The sequence below is a fragment of the Gymnoscopelus braueri genome (assembly GCF_963280865.1).
Source record: "Gymnoscopelus braueri genome assembly, chromosome: 1".
Taxonomy (NCBI): domain Eukaryota; kingdom Metazoa; phylum Chordata; class Actinopteri; order Myctophiformes; family Myctophidae; genus Gymnoscopelus; species Gymnoscopelus braueri.
The window spans coordinates 25,614,994-25,632,073 of record NC_137603.1 but is presented as its reverse complement, the minus strand read 5'-3'; positions in this window follow the sequence as shown (position 1 = coordinate 25,632,073).

The following is a 17,080-nucleotide window of genomic DNA, read 5'->3' as shown; positions in this document are numbered from 1 at the left end:
ATAGCCAATCTACAATCTCACAACTTTTCAGATAGCAACGCGGAGTGAGCTTGTAGATCGTCTATTTTCACTAGTTTCCTTTCCGAGGAGACATAAAATGTCGTTATTTGTAAATGGTTTGTGAACCAGTGATCTAGAGTAGATAGCGAAACAGAAGCTTGGTTCATAACGGACGGAAATACTTTATAGATATAAACACATATAGGGAGGCCATAATTCTTGCTCAATGAGAAGAGAGGCAGTCCATGAGTCCAAAGGTCGCTAGTTGGAACCCTATCCCTGACAATGTGTTGAGGTGATCATGATTTGGCATTCTTAGGTTTACACATAGTGTTTCTTGAGGTTAGGTTTGGGTGTTGTTTTACTGAGGTTAGGGTGAGTGAGGGTGGGTGGGAGGGGGGGGGGGGCATTTCACAAAACATGACCACATGAAATGCTTTTTTGAGAGTAGTTATTTTCAATGTATGACTTATTTCCTTGTGACAAATAGCCGATCTACAAGCTCACAACTTTTTGGATAGCAACGCGTTGTGAGCTTGTAGATCGGCTATTTTCACTAGTTTCGGTTCTGAGGAGACATATCACATTTCTGCAAATAATTAAATATTGTGTCGTTTTTTTATATTTAACTTTAAGCCCCCAATGCATTGTCAATGGCCATTTAAAGGGTAGCAACATTTAAGAACACTTAAGTCTTTACCTGTTAAAAGGCTCTATACCCCAGTCAGCCAGGCTGCTCACATGCTGAATTGTTATTGCCAGGATTTGATCCTATGACCTTGTGGTCAAAAGTCAAGAGCTCTTCCAACTGAGCTACCCTAACACAAAAAAACATAGATTGGCATTGCTTGAATGTGTAATTTTTACACTACAGATATTTTCTTTTACATTCGCACAGGTCTGCGCTCCGATCTAATCCAAAGATCTAAGCTGTGTGATGTATACATTTTGAGTTAAGACCATTAATATCAACCCATGTCCCTCTGCACTCTAGCAATCAGTGCACCTGGTACGTCCTACCGGGGAAACTCCCCCCTGTCAGGTGATAAGCAGCGGCCTGCTCACTCCTCATGCGTTGAAAGAAGCATGAGCTCAGTGCGGGGCTCTTCCCAGGCTGGCAGAAAACTTTTATTATTACTAAGGTAATAAAATCAAGTGTAAAGTTCGCCCATAACCTCATTGACTTATATTGAGATTATAATGTATTGCGACCGGTAGAAGTTGAAATAGCGACATCTACTGGGCTATTAATAGGAACAGCAGGCTGAAAGAGAACCCGGAAGTGAGCTTCAATTCCAGTAGAGATTCCTTGGCGCCTGGTATGACTATTCTGATAGCAAACCCCTGAACAGTGTTTGTGCCAAGTTTGGTGCGGATAAGAGCAATGGTGGCACCCAGTGGCTTTTGTGATGGCAGACCCCTGAACAGCGTTTTTGGTAGGTATGGTGCAGATCGGAGCAACGGTGCAATGGTGCAGATCGGAGCAACGGTGCACCTGTGGCCGCCGGGGGCCCCTTACGTGGCCCCTGGTGTGACTATTCTGATGGTAGGCCCCTGAACAGTGTTTGTGCCAAGTTTACTGCGGATCGGAGTAACGGTGCGCCTGTGGCACCCAGGGGCCCCTGGTATGGGTTCCCATATTGTTGGTTGGTTAAAGAATTCATTTATTATGTTATTTATTATTTTATTAACTTTTTGGTGCGAGGGTAGCTGTCAAGCAGCCATGTTACAAATAGCAGCAACTGCTTCATGATTTCTGCCCAATTCTGCACGTTAAACATGGAGAAATAAACAGTGGTGTATAAAGTACTTGAAAACCATACTTGAGTAAAGGTATACTGATATCTTGAAAGATATTTTTACTCCAGTAAAACTAAAAAGTCACACAGAAGAAAATCACTTGGATCAAAGTGTTAAATCAATCATATGTACTTAAGAAAAAACTACTTCAAACCAAATTATGGCTGCCGGCTGATAAACTCAGACTGTGCGCGGCCGACTGTTTTTTGCAGCCAGCGAATTCTAAAAAAACGGAGTGGCTTGCAGCACCTTTTTTCCACCATGTAGCATGACAAAAGAGTGTCGATTAGACCAAAGAAAGCATTCTTCTTCTGCATCCACTTATCGTCCTGGGCTGAATGATGGTCCTACTCTGAACTGAATAGATCATTAAAAACCTTCACCTTGTCAGCCTGCTCACAAAGACGCTTCCATGACAGGGATGGAGGGACAGAACACACTGACATACATATCTACTGTACTTCCTATTTTCTCTATATCCAAATTAAAGCCTGCACTATAAAGGAGCCAAGGACTGGCACAGAAATGATCCTGTCAAACATCAAAATATATGAATACAGTATGAAGCAGGCCCTAATAAGTTACCATAATGGACATAATATATTTTGTTGTGCCCCCCCATCTCAGGATAGGCCTATAAGAGTTCTCCAGGGAGCGTATATCCATTTTGCAAACCGGTTACGCAAAGACGCACCCCCGCCTGCCTCTGATTGGCCAGAGCTCGTTGCCTTGTCAACAACTTGGCAACACCCCCTTCTGTGACGCACGCGGAACTGCCTCTCACATGAGCGGACCGCGTTAAACAACGAAACCCCTGTAGTACCAGATGTGTCTGTGGAGTGCACCGTTAAGCATTAGACTTCCAATGCCTGTTGGGCACACCCAATGCCTGTTGTTTATTTATATTATCTAAAATGCGTCACAATTTTTTAAATTAGGATTAAGGTTAAATTTAGGCATAGTTTTTGTTGCCACCCAGCGAGGCGGACCACTTGGCCCACTTAGTAAGAACAGACTACAGCCCCTAATATTAAGTAGTATAAAGTAGTTTGGCAAAAAAAAAAAGTTTCAACGTCGGAGGCGCACCATCTTGGACTTGAGCAACGAGAGGCACCGCCGAGCGAGCCGTTAGGTGAGCCAGTCGCCGTGCTGAACGTTGCGAAGTGTATTTTGATGCTAAAACGTTTGTACATTTCAAGCTCCAAAGCTCCCACCCCCACACACACACCCCATACTCCACCGCCACCCCACATGACATACCCCCCTCTGTCATACTTTGACCCTCTGCACTCTAGCAATCAGTGCACCTGGTGATACCTAGCCTGTCAGTTATTTATTATTAATACAACACCTACTGTAACCACATACAGCCGATTTACAATGTGGCACGTTATGAGCTTGTAGATCTTATATTTTCTGAAACTTTTAGTACTTTTACTTTGATACTCAAAGTATATTTTGATGCTAAAACGTTTGTACATTACAAGCTCCAAAACTCCCCCCCCCCCACACACACACGCCCCATACTCCTTACTCCATACTTTTCTATGCACACACACTCCCTGAATGCCAAAGCCGAACCTCTACCCCGATTTTTCAGATTGGCCTGTTATGGCACCACCAGGAGGCCGATTTCTTTTTTGGTGTTACTCCTACAGATTTTGTCCAAACATCACGCAAATCGGTACACAGTATCTCTATAGTCATGTGATCAACACGGATCTGTCCGATATTCCATCCTGATTGCCTAAGATTGGCTTTGATTTACAATGTGACGCGTTATGAGTTTGTAGATCTTATATTTTCTGAAACTTTTAGTACTTTTACTTTGATACTCAAAGTATATTTTGATGCAAAAACGTTTGTACATTTCAAGCTCCAAAACTCCCCCCCCCACACACACGCCCCATACTCCTTACTCCATACTTTTCAACCACAGACAGGTACAGAATAATTGTCTCCGCCAGGCCGAAAGGCATGGCAAGAGAGTATGTTTTGCACCCTGTCCGTCCGTCCGTCCGTCCGTCCGTCTGTCATCTGTCTGTGAGCAGCTAATCTCCGGCACCGTTGGCCGGGTTGCTGCGAAACTTTTGCACACATATTCCCACTAAGCCGAGGAAGAAATGCCACCCTTTTCACATTGGCCTGTTATAGTGCCACCAGCAGGTCTAATTTAGAAAAACACATTATCTGGAACAAAATGCCTCAAATCATGAATGCAGTGTCCGATTGCCGTGAAAGGCCTAAGAAGAAATGGCACCATTTTCACATTGGCCTACTATAGTGCCACCAGGAAGCCTACCTGACCTGGCGGAGACCTGTGCTCCGAGGAGCACTTATTCTGGTTGAAAATCTTATGAGAAATCAAATTAAAATATAGTGTCCAATTTTTGTAACAACGGGTCTTGTGTAGAATATCTGTGTTTGTTCGCAAACATTAAAGGTTTCATGACATTCAGTTTTAAAACTCAAACCTGTATTAAAGCCTGGATTTTTTTCTCTCCCCCCCCCAAAGGAATGGATAGGGGATGGGAGGGCCGGAGAGGAGAGGGGGCGGGATTAATGGACTGTGACATCAAAGTCCAGGGACCAATCACAGATTACTTTTCAGCCTAATTATTCAGAAAACCCCAGACCACAGAAAATCCACTGAATGTTCAAAGTTCAGTTTTTTGGGGTCTAATTGAGGTCATAAAACCCCCCAAAAAACATAAATAAATAAAAAGTGAAAATGAATGTCATAGAACCTTTAAGACTTGTGCCAGTTCCCTGCTAGAGGCAACACCCACGTACAGGACGGCTCCTACGCATCCAGTGTGTCTCTGCCCACAGGAGGAAATTGTCCAGAAACAGGCGAGCTGAGAAACACTTCACATCTATTTGTCCGGTGGCATTATGAGACCTTTGTCTTTTTGATGGTGTGTACAGGCGGGGCCAAGGATCAAGTGTTTTGTCAGTCAAGTGTCGGTAATGATGATGAGCAAGGAAGAGAAGCCCCAGCAGATGGACTGTTCCGGACCTACTCCACCTGGAGGCAAGAAGACCACAAGAGCGCGAAAGTGTAGTCGCTGCAGCAACCACGGCCTCGTGTCCCTGATGAAGGGACACAAGCGTTCCTACAACTGGAGAGAGTGTCAGTGCTCAAAATGCAAGCTGATCTCACAGAGACAAGTTATTTCAGCCCAGGTAACACTTTATTGTTCTACCCTTGTTTTAATTTGAATTGATACTGTAGTGTTCTGTCATGTGTTTGCTTTTCCTACAATGTATTTTGGGGAATTACAAATTACAATGGCAGCCAGTTTGTGTTTCAGAGATTGTCCATCCTAAATTGTAATCCAGACACATGAGGAGCTTTCAAACTGCATTGGTGGAGTCCACTTATATTGAGTTATATTCATTTGTGATTTTCACGTCCCCCTATGGGCTTAACAAATATGTCATCAGACATACTTGAAACTGAGTAGTCTTATAATGTTAATTCATGCTAACAATAGCAAAGTTAGTTTATAAAGAACTCCCTTCTGTTTTAAACCACTTGGGATTGTTGATCAACTGATGAATTGTAAAGTGTTGCTAGCTCTATGCTTAGTTTATACACAAACCATACAGTTGAATTGGATACAGTTTAGATATGTGACTAGATTTATTGTAGTAGCAGGAAAGGTAACACGCACCAAAGGCTGTGGTGAGGCACTGATACCCAGGAACTTAAAGAGAGGAAAAAAGTGTCTCCATGGACACATTTTCCTCTCTTTTGATACATTGTAGAGTCAGCTCTATCTTTTGTTAGTATGCAATACAATTCAATCAGTCATGCCAGTTTCTCTGATGACAGGCAAGTTTATAAACCCATAAACACCAGAACATGTTACTAAATCGCGGTACTACTCAGAATATGTATGGGCTACATGGGTGAACATGTTGTAAAACACTAATAAAACTGTGGTCTTTCTTGAACTCCATTCATAATGCCAGGTTGCCGTACTCCACCGACAGCACGCTCAGGAGGAGATGGGCTTGTTTAGACCTGCTGTGGCTCTGACTGGACCCGATGTGGCTACCAAGAATGAAGTCGCAAACTGCCTGTTCTCTGGGGTGGAACACTTCCCAACAACTCCCAGCATCTCTAATGCCAGAATCTCTCCTCCCTCGGTCTCAGGTGATCTCTCGCTCACTCACTACAATACACACTTACTCAGAGCAATAGTCAGTCACTCGCATCATCACCTTATCATGCCACATGAGTATCTCCTTTGAGTCCTTTGTCACCCCACCGCAGTGGTGTGTTCTACCGTGTCCCGCTGTATACGCCGTATACAGTGTAGATTTTTTTGGGGAAAAATACAGTCTACTAACCATTTCATCCATTGAAAACGTGCTAGCGTATACCCACGACCATGCGCATCTCGTGCAGGGAATGATTATCGTATACCTCCGAAAAAAAACCTAGACCACACCACTGCCCCACCGTCAGCATGCATATACAACTGCGAGTTGGAACATTTATTTTCAAGCATTATGTCAGATTGTCACAAGGCCTTGCAATAACAATTCATATTGAATATTTAATAAGATGAACATTGCACTGTAATTAAAAGTACTTCACCACTTAAACCCTGTATGCCTCATTGACCAGGGTCCCCCAGGGGTCTGTAATAGGCCCCATCCTTTTCCTCCTCTTGACCACTTCTCTGGAAAATAGCAGATCTACAAGCTCACAACACATTGCAATGTGGTGCACCATGAGCTTGTAGATCAGCTATTTTCGCCGAATGTTTAGCTATTTTGAAATACCCAGAATTGGGATGCTATACCCAGAATTGGGATAGGGTTCTTGTGGTTAAATAATTAGTTTTATCAGGCTCAGGGTTAGAGCTTTGTTCACAATGTAATGAGTACTGGCAGCTGTCCCAGGCCAGTATGAATGGATGAGTAATGAAAGGGGAGGCACAGTGCACTGATTCTAAACCTTTAAAATTTCAAGGACTCACAGTTTGATACAATTTATTGTATGTGTGTGTGAGTGTGAGTGTGAGTGTGAGTGTGAGTGTGAGCGTGTGTGTGTGTGTGTGTGTGTGTGTGTGTGTGTGTGTGTGTGTGTGTGTGTGAGAGTGAGTGAGTGAGTGAGTGAGTGAGTGAGTGAGTGAGTGAGTGAGTGAGTGAGTGAGTGTGTGTGTGTGTGTGTGTGTGTGTGTGTGTGTGCGCGCGCGTGCGCGCTCGCGCACACACACACACACATACGTGCATGCTCAAAGGGGCTAATTGGTTACAAAAGAGCACGTCCTCCGCTCTCTCGAAAAAAATATAGGACCTGAAAGGGGAGTTGAAAAAATAAAAGACATTTTGCAATTTACTCAAATGGGACTTTAGAAAACTTTGTGTTGCTAATTAGCTGTTGTCTTGTGTCCAGGGACTTGCAGGCCTTCCGTTAGTGGCCGGAGTCAGCTGACTGAGCCATCCGCAGACCTGCTGATGGGTACCCACAGCTTCCACCAGCCGCCCCAATACTCTGCCTACAGAAACGCACACATCTGGCAGCAGTACCAGGTAACCAAATATACAGACTGTGAATTATCAGGTCAAATGGTGGCCGTTTCACTTTAGTTTATTAAACAGTGTGTAATAGATTAAGTCATACTCTCTCCATCCTGCTGGTATAGCATTGTTCTAGGTTGGTATGAATTCAGTTTTGGATTGGTTGATGCTGGACCCGCTTGTTCACTGCAAGTCTGTGTTTTACTTGATTTGTTTTCAGGAGATGATTTACTGTAACTGTTCCAAGCCACTGGATGACTAGGGTGGGGGTGGAGAATGGCATGTAACTACTTTAAGCTGGGTTACAATTTAAAATTTTGTTTTAAGTTGTTGTAATACATCAAACTGGAGCAGCAGTTATATCTCTGCCACCCATGTCCAAGCAGCTGATTTAGTTGGCCAGCCCTCTGACACACTGTGGCACAATCTGTATTTTAATCTGGTCGGTTTCATTTCAGTATGTCTTCAGAAGCTGTATGACATTGGTCTTGTTCAAGAAAGTGGTACTTATTTAACTTTTGTTTAAAGTCCCTTGTCAGGGAAGTCCCTTGTAGGATTTCTGAAAGCAAAATTCTCCCTGGGCACCACATACTGTATAGTTGACTAGAGCAGTGGCCTAAAGAACGTTAGATGTCTGGCCCTTAAATTGCTTTTGGATGGAGTACGTCAGCTGAAGTCCTTTGTGATGTCATGTAGTTTCAGGAGCTGGACAGAGTGGCGGGCGAGAGAGACAATTTCCTGACCAGCGTCCAGAGCTCTACAGTCGGGAGAGACCTTCTCCTTTGTAACACTCTGAGCTCTACAGAGAGAGACCATCTCATGTCCAGCGCTCAGAGTTCTAGAGCTGAGAGAGACTAGCCTCGATTTCCAGGCTTTTATTGTTTAGTGTTGCTAAAAAATAAAAGCCTGGCCCAGCGCGTCGGTGTACTCGGTATAAGGAAGTGTTTCACTTCCCAACCAACCAGAGTGCAGTGGGCGTCGCTCGTAATGTTGTGTTAACGGGGCGGGGGTTGACGGACAGATCGGTGAACCAATGGGATCAGCCGCAGTCTCTCGCCGGCTCTTTACACCCGCCCCTCTATACACGAAATCAGGAGCGTTGGGGCAGTCTAGAGAGAGACCATCTCATGTCCAGCGCTATCTCATGTCCAGCACTCAGAGTTCTAGAGCTGAGAGAGACTATCTCATGTCCAGCGCTCAGAGCTCTAGAGCTGAGAGAGACACTCTTCTGTCCAGCGCTCAGAGTTCTAGAGCTGAGAGAGACACTCTTCTGTCCGGTGCTCAGAGCTCTAGAGCTGAGCGAGACACTCTTCTGTCCGGTGCTCAGAGTTCTAGAGCTGAGAGAGACACTCTTCTGTCCGGTGCTCAGAGCTCTAGAGCTGAGAGAGACACTCTTCTGTCCGGTGCTCAGAGTTCTAGAGCTGAGAGAGACAATCTCATGTCCAATCTCAGTCTCCTATACAGAGCTCTGAGCTCTACAGAGGAGATGGACAGCCTTCTGTGCATCACTCAGAGCTCTACAGTTAGGAGGGTCGACCCCGTGTCCAGAACTACGAGCTCTACAGGGAACATGGAGAAACTGGTAAGAAAAATATCATCACAGACCAAATTTCCATCTTCAATATGTCTCTCAGTATCATCCTGCTTCTCCACTCGACCTCCATGGGTTCTATAACTGTATTTACTATGGATCCAGGCTTGTGAATGAAGTAGTTAATAGGGAAGCAATCTGGGAACCCATCTGCTGTTTGTTCTATGTCTGTTGGCTCTGGGAGGACGAAAACGTAGAGCCAGAGCGCAAGGAAACCGGTGTTTTGTGTATGCCTTCAGCGCATCACTTCCGGTTGGTGCGACTATGTTTTCATTCCCACTAACAATATTTCTACACGGAACACTAACACCACTTCTCCCAGAGAACATGGATCGTTTTGGTTATAAGCCCACTTGTTTCTATGATGAAAGAGTAAGTTAAAATGTGAATATCTTTCCGTGGTTTTGTCTGCTCCGCGGACGCTATTGTTAAATTAGTTTCGGTTTGTTTCGAGGGGGGAAAGATCGACGGACACGTGAATCCCGCCCACTACATTTGATTGGGTAAAGCGCGGCCCGCTTCCTGATCTGAAGGCACGCCCATGCGCACATGTTATGACGAACCTCACCGACAGATTCCAACGCAGTGCAGAATCTGTTCTTGAGAGATTAATAGGGAAGGAACTGAAGAAATTATGATTTTGGTATTTGCCTTACACTGTTGAAGGATATTGAAAATATTTTTTATGTATTTATATTTCAAATGTTTTAAATATATCTTAAAAAAACGATATAAAAAGACGTCATCGGCAGCAGTCGAGGAGAGGAGAGCACAAGAGAGGAGACGATTGAATCTATAGGTTACTATCGTAACCCCGGTTATATGAAATACTCCGCTCAAGGTCTCGCTATGGGAGAGCGCCCTCTAGCGCGAATACAGAAGCATTTTCTTGATGAACTTCCAGACAAGGTGTCCTTAGGCTGGATTCGCAGTGACGTCCAAGCTGTAGAACCTAGTAAAGGTTAAGGGCAAAGCCCAACTGGGAGCATCACAAATGTCCTGAATAGAGACACCTCTAGACAGGGCCCAAAATGGCGCCATACCCCTTGTGGAGTGTGCCCTAAGGCATACTGGGGGTGCTGGAGTAGGCCTCCACAACCCAGTCGGAAAGTGTTTGTTTCGAGACCGGCATACCACGCATGCGAGGTATCCAGGCCACAAACAGCTGGTCCGACTTCCTTGAAGCTTTGGACCTGTCGACATACGTCCATAATGCCCTTACTGGGAAGAGGCAGTGTAGTCTCTTCTCCTCCGGTGACAAGAATGGTGGCGGATGGAACGCCACCAAGGTCACAGGAGCAAGAGGTGCGTGTGGGTTCTTGGGAACAAAACCAGGCCTGGTCTTAAGTACCACCTGACCGTTGCCCACACTGAACCGCATACACTCGCCCTGAGTGGACAGGGCGTGAAGATCACTGAACCGCGAGCAGCAATATAGTTTTGAGCGCCAGATGCTTCATGCTAATCCTGGCCAGTGGCTCAAAAGGCGCCTGAGATAAGGCATCCAGTACCAGACCGAGGTCCCAGGATGGTACAAGGGACTTGGATACCGGTAAAAGACATCTCGTACCTTTCATGTACTGACTAATCAGTCGGTTTTGGCCCATGGTTTCATCGCCCCAGCCAACATGAAACGCTGAAATGGCTGCCAAGTACACCTTCAGGGTGGCGAACACACGTTCCCTGTCCATCAGGTCCTGCAGAAAGGACAGGATGACTGGCAGGGGCGCCAGATAGGAGTTGGTGTGAGCTGCCGCGGACCAGATCACGAACCTGCACCATTTCCCAGCATAGACGCTACGAGTGGACAGGGCTCTGGCACTCTGTATAGTCGCGATGATGTTCCGAGGCAGCCCTTCGGCGCTCAGATTAATCCCTTCGGGATCCAGGCCACGTCCCCTGGGCGTGGGCGGGGGGATCACTGCCAGTAGGCATGGTCCCAGGGCCGCTGGTATTGAGCCCCCAATGCCCCCCGCGCAATGCCCCCAACGAGTACTTGTGCGCGGGGAGAGGAGGATAGCGGGGGAAAGGCAAGCGACAAGATTCTGGGCCGTTGGCAACGCGTTGCGTGCAGGGCCCGTGGAGCTGCTCCTCACACTAGACCGTGGTGTGTTCAAGATAGTAGGTCCTCCTACGACGGACAGTACCGCGTTCGGTCCCGCGTGCACACCGGTGGTGTTTATAATTACCGGCCAATTAAAACTTTTACCGGTCAATGGCCGGTAAATACCGGCTAACAGAATCCCTGGGTGGGACTTCCGCCCAGGGGAGCGAATCAGAATCCAGCCTAAGGACACCTTGTCTGGAAGTTCATCAAGAAAATGCTTCTGTATTAGCGCTAGAGGGCGCTCTCCCATAGCGAGACCTTGAGCGGAGTATTGAATATATAACCGGCATTGATGATGAAGATTATAGGGTTGTTGTGGCGAAAGATCCATCTCAGGTCAGTGTCTTGGGTGTTTCACAACTTCATGTATGCTCAGAAAGACCATTTAGTTACTGAACATTTCCCTCTTCAGGTGCAAGTGGCGCTGTTGCAGCAGCGTCTTCTGGAGGAACTGAAGAACAAACAAGAAAAGATTGTAAGTGTCAATGTGTGTGTGTATGTGTGTGTGTGTGTGTGTGTGTGTGTGTGTGTGTGTGTGCGTGTGCGTGTGCGTGTGCGTGTGCGTGTGTGTGTGTGTGCGTGCGCGTGCGCGTGCGCGTGCGTGTGCGCGTGCGTGTGCGTGTGCGTGTGCGTGTGCGTGTGAGAGAGACTTGTCCTCAATTAGCATTTGCTATCAGGAGTAAAATAAAGTTTGAGTTTATGAGTTTATGAGTTTTTTCTATTCATAGTCATATATAGTGGCACCAACAGTTAAAATATCAACACAAAAATACAGAAAAAATAAAACTATATGTACAAACAAAAACAAAACAAAAATGCATAAAAAATAATGATGCTATATGTACAACAATGGGGGGGGGGGTTGTCTGTATAACGGGGAAAAAGGTACTACCGCCTTTTTTGTCCTCCTGACATTTTCAGGGCTGTTTTAAATGAGCCCAGTGAACTGCATTTTTTGAGGGAGTGTGCGTGTGTGTGTGTGTGCGCGCGAGTGTGTGTGTGTGTGTGTGTGTGTGTGTGTGTGTGTGTGTGTGTGTGTGTGTGTGTGTGTGTGTGTATACACGTACATGTATAAAGCAGATGCCGAACAGTGATGGCCATCTAACCGGTCACAACGTGTCCCGTCAGCACCACACGCATTCCTATGACCCAGACGCAGCCCTGAATCAGTCCCTGAGCTCTGTTCTGCACTGGCCGCCCCCAATGCCCCTCTTCACTCTGCAGGATGACAGCTACTGCACTGTGACCAAGGCAGGCTGTGAGTAACACACACCCCCTGGACCTCATTTGTCGCCTAGCTGTCAATCTGGCACGGTGGACCAATGTCATTCAATGTGGGAGGACCTGGGAGTCAGCTTGTCCCACATTGACAGACTAATCTTGTGTAGAGTTTGACGAGACAGAGGTCTGGCTGTACGTGACATTAAATATTGACAGTTCGGCAGGAGTTTCTCCTACCACTGCGGGCGAGGGAAGATCAATAGTTCATATAACTGTGATATTTTACGTCATGCGTGACGGTGATGTACAGTATGCAAGTATTATAAGGTAACAGTTTTCTGGTTATTATTAATTATCTCTTATATGTCTGCTTAGGTCCTTCTACTCAAGCTGAGCCTGACCCAGCTACAGTGACAACTCAACCGGACCCATCATCACATTCCCAGGTTTATGCTACTGCTGGTGAGGGAGAATTGATTGTCTCCGCCAGGCCGAAAGGCATGGCGAGAGAGTATGTTTTGCCCCCTGTCTGTCTGTCTGTCCGTCCGTCCGTGTGTCCGTCCGTGTGTCCGTGTGTCCTTCTGTCTGCGAGCAGCTAATCTCCGCCACCGTTGGCCCTATCGCTGTGAAACTGCACACACACACTCCCTGGATGCCACAGCAGAACCTCTGCCCCACATTTTTCAGATTAGCCTGTCATAGCGCCACCATGAGGCCGACTTTTGCAAAACACATTTATTGCTATTACTCCTACAGATTTTGTCCAAAACACACGCACATCGGTACACAGTATCTCTATAGCCATGTGATCAACACGGATCTGTCTGATTTTCCATATTCCATCCTGATTGGCTAAAATTGGCTTCCAAAGTATGCAGGATTGGTTCATTTGGAACAAAATGCCTCAAAACATGCACGCAGCATGCGATTTCTGTGAAATTTTCCACAGAGATTCCCACTTGGCCCAGGAAGAAATGCCACTTGAAAACGTTCACATCAGCCTCATGGTGGCGCTATAACAGGCCAATTCACGTTTTTAGCTATAACTGCACCGATCTGCATCAAACTTTGCACGCACACTCCCTAGAGGCCAAGGAAAAACCTTTGCCCTGCATTTTTCACATAATGCCTTTTAGAGCGCCACCAGGAGGCTGAGTTTTGTAAAACACATTTTTTGCTCTTACTCCTTCAGATTCTGTCCAAAAATCACGCAAATCGGTACACAGTATCTCTATAGTCATGTGATCAAGATGGATGTGTCCGATATTTCATATTCCATCCTACTTGGCTAACATTGGCTTCCAAAGTTGGCAGGATTGGTCCCTTTTGAACAAAATTCCTCAAATCATGAACGCAGTGTGCGATTTCCGTGAAATTTTGCACGCATATTCCCACTAGGCCAAGGAAGAAATGCCACCCTTTTCACATTGGCCTGTTATAGCGCCACCAGCAGGTCTAATTTAGCAAACCACATTTTTGGAACAAAATGCCTCAAATCATGAATGCAGTGTCCGATTGTCGTGCAAGGAAGAAAGAAGAAATTTTCACATTGGCCTATTATAGTGCCACCAGGAGGCCACAATAATCTACCTGACCTGGCGGAGACTTGTGCTCCGAGGAGCACTTTTTCTAGTTGTTCATATTTTACTTTATACTAACTGTCATTCCATGTGTAACTATGCTGATTTCACAGCATGCCAGTATTATAATGTGAAGGACCCCCAAAATTATTATGTATTTGGCCGTGCACCCTCATCTGAAAATATTTTGTGCCAGGGGGCCCCATAAGAGAAGATTTGTGTTAAAGACATTTTTTATTATTCAAAATGTTCATACATTTTCAAGAGCTTGTAGATCAAAGTATAAACTACAGTTCAAGTGGTTTAACTGACTGTGATGCTTTATTAACTCATTTTGGTGGGGACCCCCTGGAACCACTGTTATAAGGTAAAACAAACATGTCTGGCGATTATTATTAATTGTATCTTATATGTCCTTCTACTCAAGCTGAGCCTGACTCAGCTACAGTGACAACCCAATCAGAACCATCATCACATTCCAAAGTTGTTCCTGCTACTGCCGGTGAGGGAAAATGTATGCTTCATTTACACTACCTTTTTAGTGTCAACTAAACCCAATTTTAGATAAACCCATATCACACAAACAAATATTGGTTCTTCAGCGGTTCTTTGAGGTAGTTGAGGTACTATAGCTCCACTGCCGTACAAAGAACCTGTTAATCATATGAACCCTAGTGTCTCTATTCATGTGGCGAACATTCGGCAAAAATAGATTAGTCTCGTGATTGGGGTTTAACCTTTAGTGTGCCATTTATTTATTGTATTTTTGTACAGACATTCATTATTCAATGCAGTCCATACAGTTCACTGTCAGCGTTTTCACAGTTTTTCCTTTTCTATGATGCCCATTTATATGTGCATAAATCTTACAAAAAGGCACAAGGGGTGATACATTTAGATTTCTGTATCAGAAATTTCAACTTGAAAACAAAGAAGCTTTTGGTGTCGGCTTTGATACAGTGTCACCTCGACTATGCTTGTTCTGCTTGGTACAATGGTGTATCAGCGAGATTAAGGGATGGGTTGCAGACGGTACAAAACAACATCATTAGATATCTGTTGAATGCTTCTCATAGGACACATGTTGGTTATGACCAGGGTAGGGATGCTCCCTGTGAGGTACAGGGACATCAGTATGTAACTAGGTACCAAACGGTATATGAGATACCAAGCTGAGTCAAAGGTTGTTGCAAGAGTTGTTTTATAAAAGTAGTTCTCTTTGGAATGAGCTGCCTCTGTGTGTCAGGCAGTCTAAATCTAAACTGTCCTGTAAAAAAAGTGTGAAAATACTGTTATGGAATAAACTACAAAATACAACCGCTGCAATTGTATAAGTTAGATTGTATATAACATACTCTACAATACAGAGTGGACAAAACGACTTTTTATTTATTAAATAAAAGTTACATCCACAGACTTTGTCCCCCACAGACTTTGTAACAATCTCTCAATGAGCTCAGTCAGATAATAACAGCATAAGTTATTACCCCGCCTCGACTCACAGGTTAACTGTACTAAATCTGTGCAATCCATTCCACACCCCAGCACATGTGTGCCTGCCTTTCCTTAATGGTATTCTGACAACGCGTGTAAGTGAACACGTAAACCTGGAGGGTCTCTCATCCTGCTAATTGTTTGCCTCTGGTTACTCACCTGATCATGCGATCACGTTGTGTTCCTGCTGAGTGATTCACTACCTTTAACAAGTCCCGCCATGTAATCGGTGATGTCTTCATAGAGCCAAAAGTAATGAATTCAACTTATTCAAGTGTCAGTCCCTCTGGAATGACAAATGTAATCCGGTACATTCTGTCATCGTCAAGTGTAAACAATGACATCAAGTGTAAACAGTGACGTGTGGACAATCCTTTTTCTTGTTACGACAGCAAAGATGACACAATCAGAAAGATAAGCTGCATCATCCTAATCAGTGGTGGAAAGTAATAAGTACATTTATTCAAGTACTGTACTTAAAGCTGCTATGTAACTTTCCTCTTCTACCCCGGATTTGAACCTAGTTTCCTGCACAAGTGCTGAATTTTTTACCACTAGAGGTTCTGGCCGTCTTGACTCAATCGTTGGAGTCAATAGGCAGACCGTTATGTTCATGTGTGAATATTTTGTCATTTCAAAACTTTTGTCACTTTGTCAACAACTGTCATTTGACTGACATGGGGGTGAGTAAGCAATGCTATGAGATCAGTTTTAAAGTGGACTATTCCATTTGTGTGTGTGTGTGTGTGTGTGTGTGTGTGTGTGTGTGTATACACGTACATGTATAAAGCAGATGCCGAACAGTGATGGCCATCTAACCGGTCACAACGTGTCCCGTCAGCACCACACGCATTCCTATGACCCAGACGCAGCCCTGAATCAGTCCCTGAGCTCTGTTCTGCACTGGCCGCCCCCAATGCCCCTCTTCACTCTGCAGGATGACAGCTACTGCACTGTGACCAAGGCAGGCTGTGAGTAACACACACCCCCTGGACCTCATTTGTCGCCTAGCTGTCAATCTGGCACGGTGGACCAATGTCATTCAATGTGGGAGGACCTGGGAGTCAGCTTGTCCCACATTGACAGACTAATCTTGTGTAGAGTTTGACGAGACAGAGGTCTGGCTGTACGTGACATTAAATATTGACAGTTCGGCAGGAGTTTCTCCTACCACTGCGGGCGAGGGAAGATCAATAGTTCATATAACTGTGATATTTTACGTCATGCGTGACGGTGATGTACAGTATGCAAGTATTATAAGGTAACAGTTTTCTGGTTATTATTAATTATCTCTTATATGTCTGCTTAGGTCCTTCTACTCAAGCTGAGCCTGACCCAGCTACAGTGACAACTCAACCGGACCCATCATCACATTCCCAGGTTTATGCTACTGCTGGTGAGGGAGAATTGATTGTCTCCGCCAGGCCGAAAGGCATGGCGAGAGAGTATGTTTTGCCCCCTGTCTGTCTGTCTGTCCGTCCGTCCGTGTGTCCGTCCGTGTGTCCGTGTGTCCTTCTGTCTGCGAGCAGCTAATCTCCGCCACCGTTGGCCCTATCGCTGTGAAACTGCACACACACACTCCCTGGATGCCACAGCAGAACCTCTGCCCCACATTTTTCAGATTAGCCTGTCATAGCGCCACCATGAGGCCGACTTTTGCAAAACACATTTATTGCTATTACTCCTACAGATTTTGTCCAAAACACACGCACATCGGTACACAGTATCTCTATAGCCATGTGATCAACA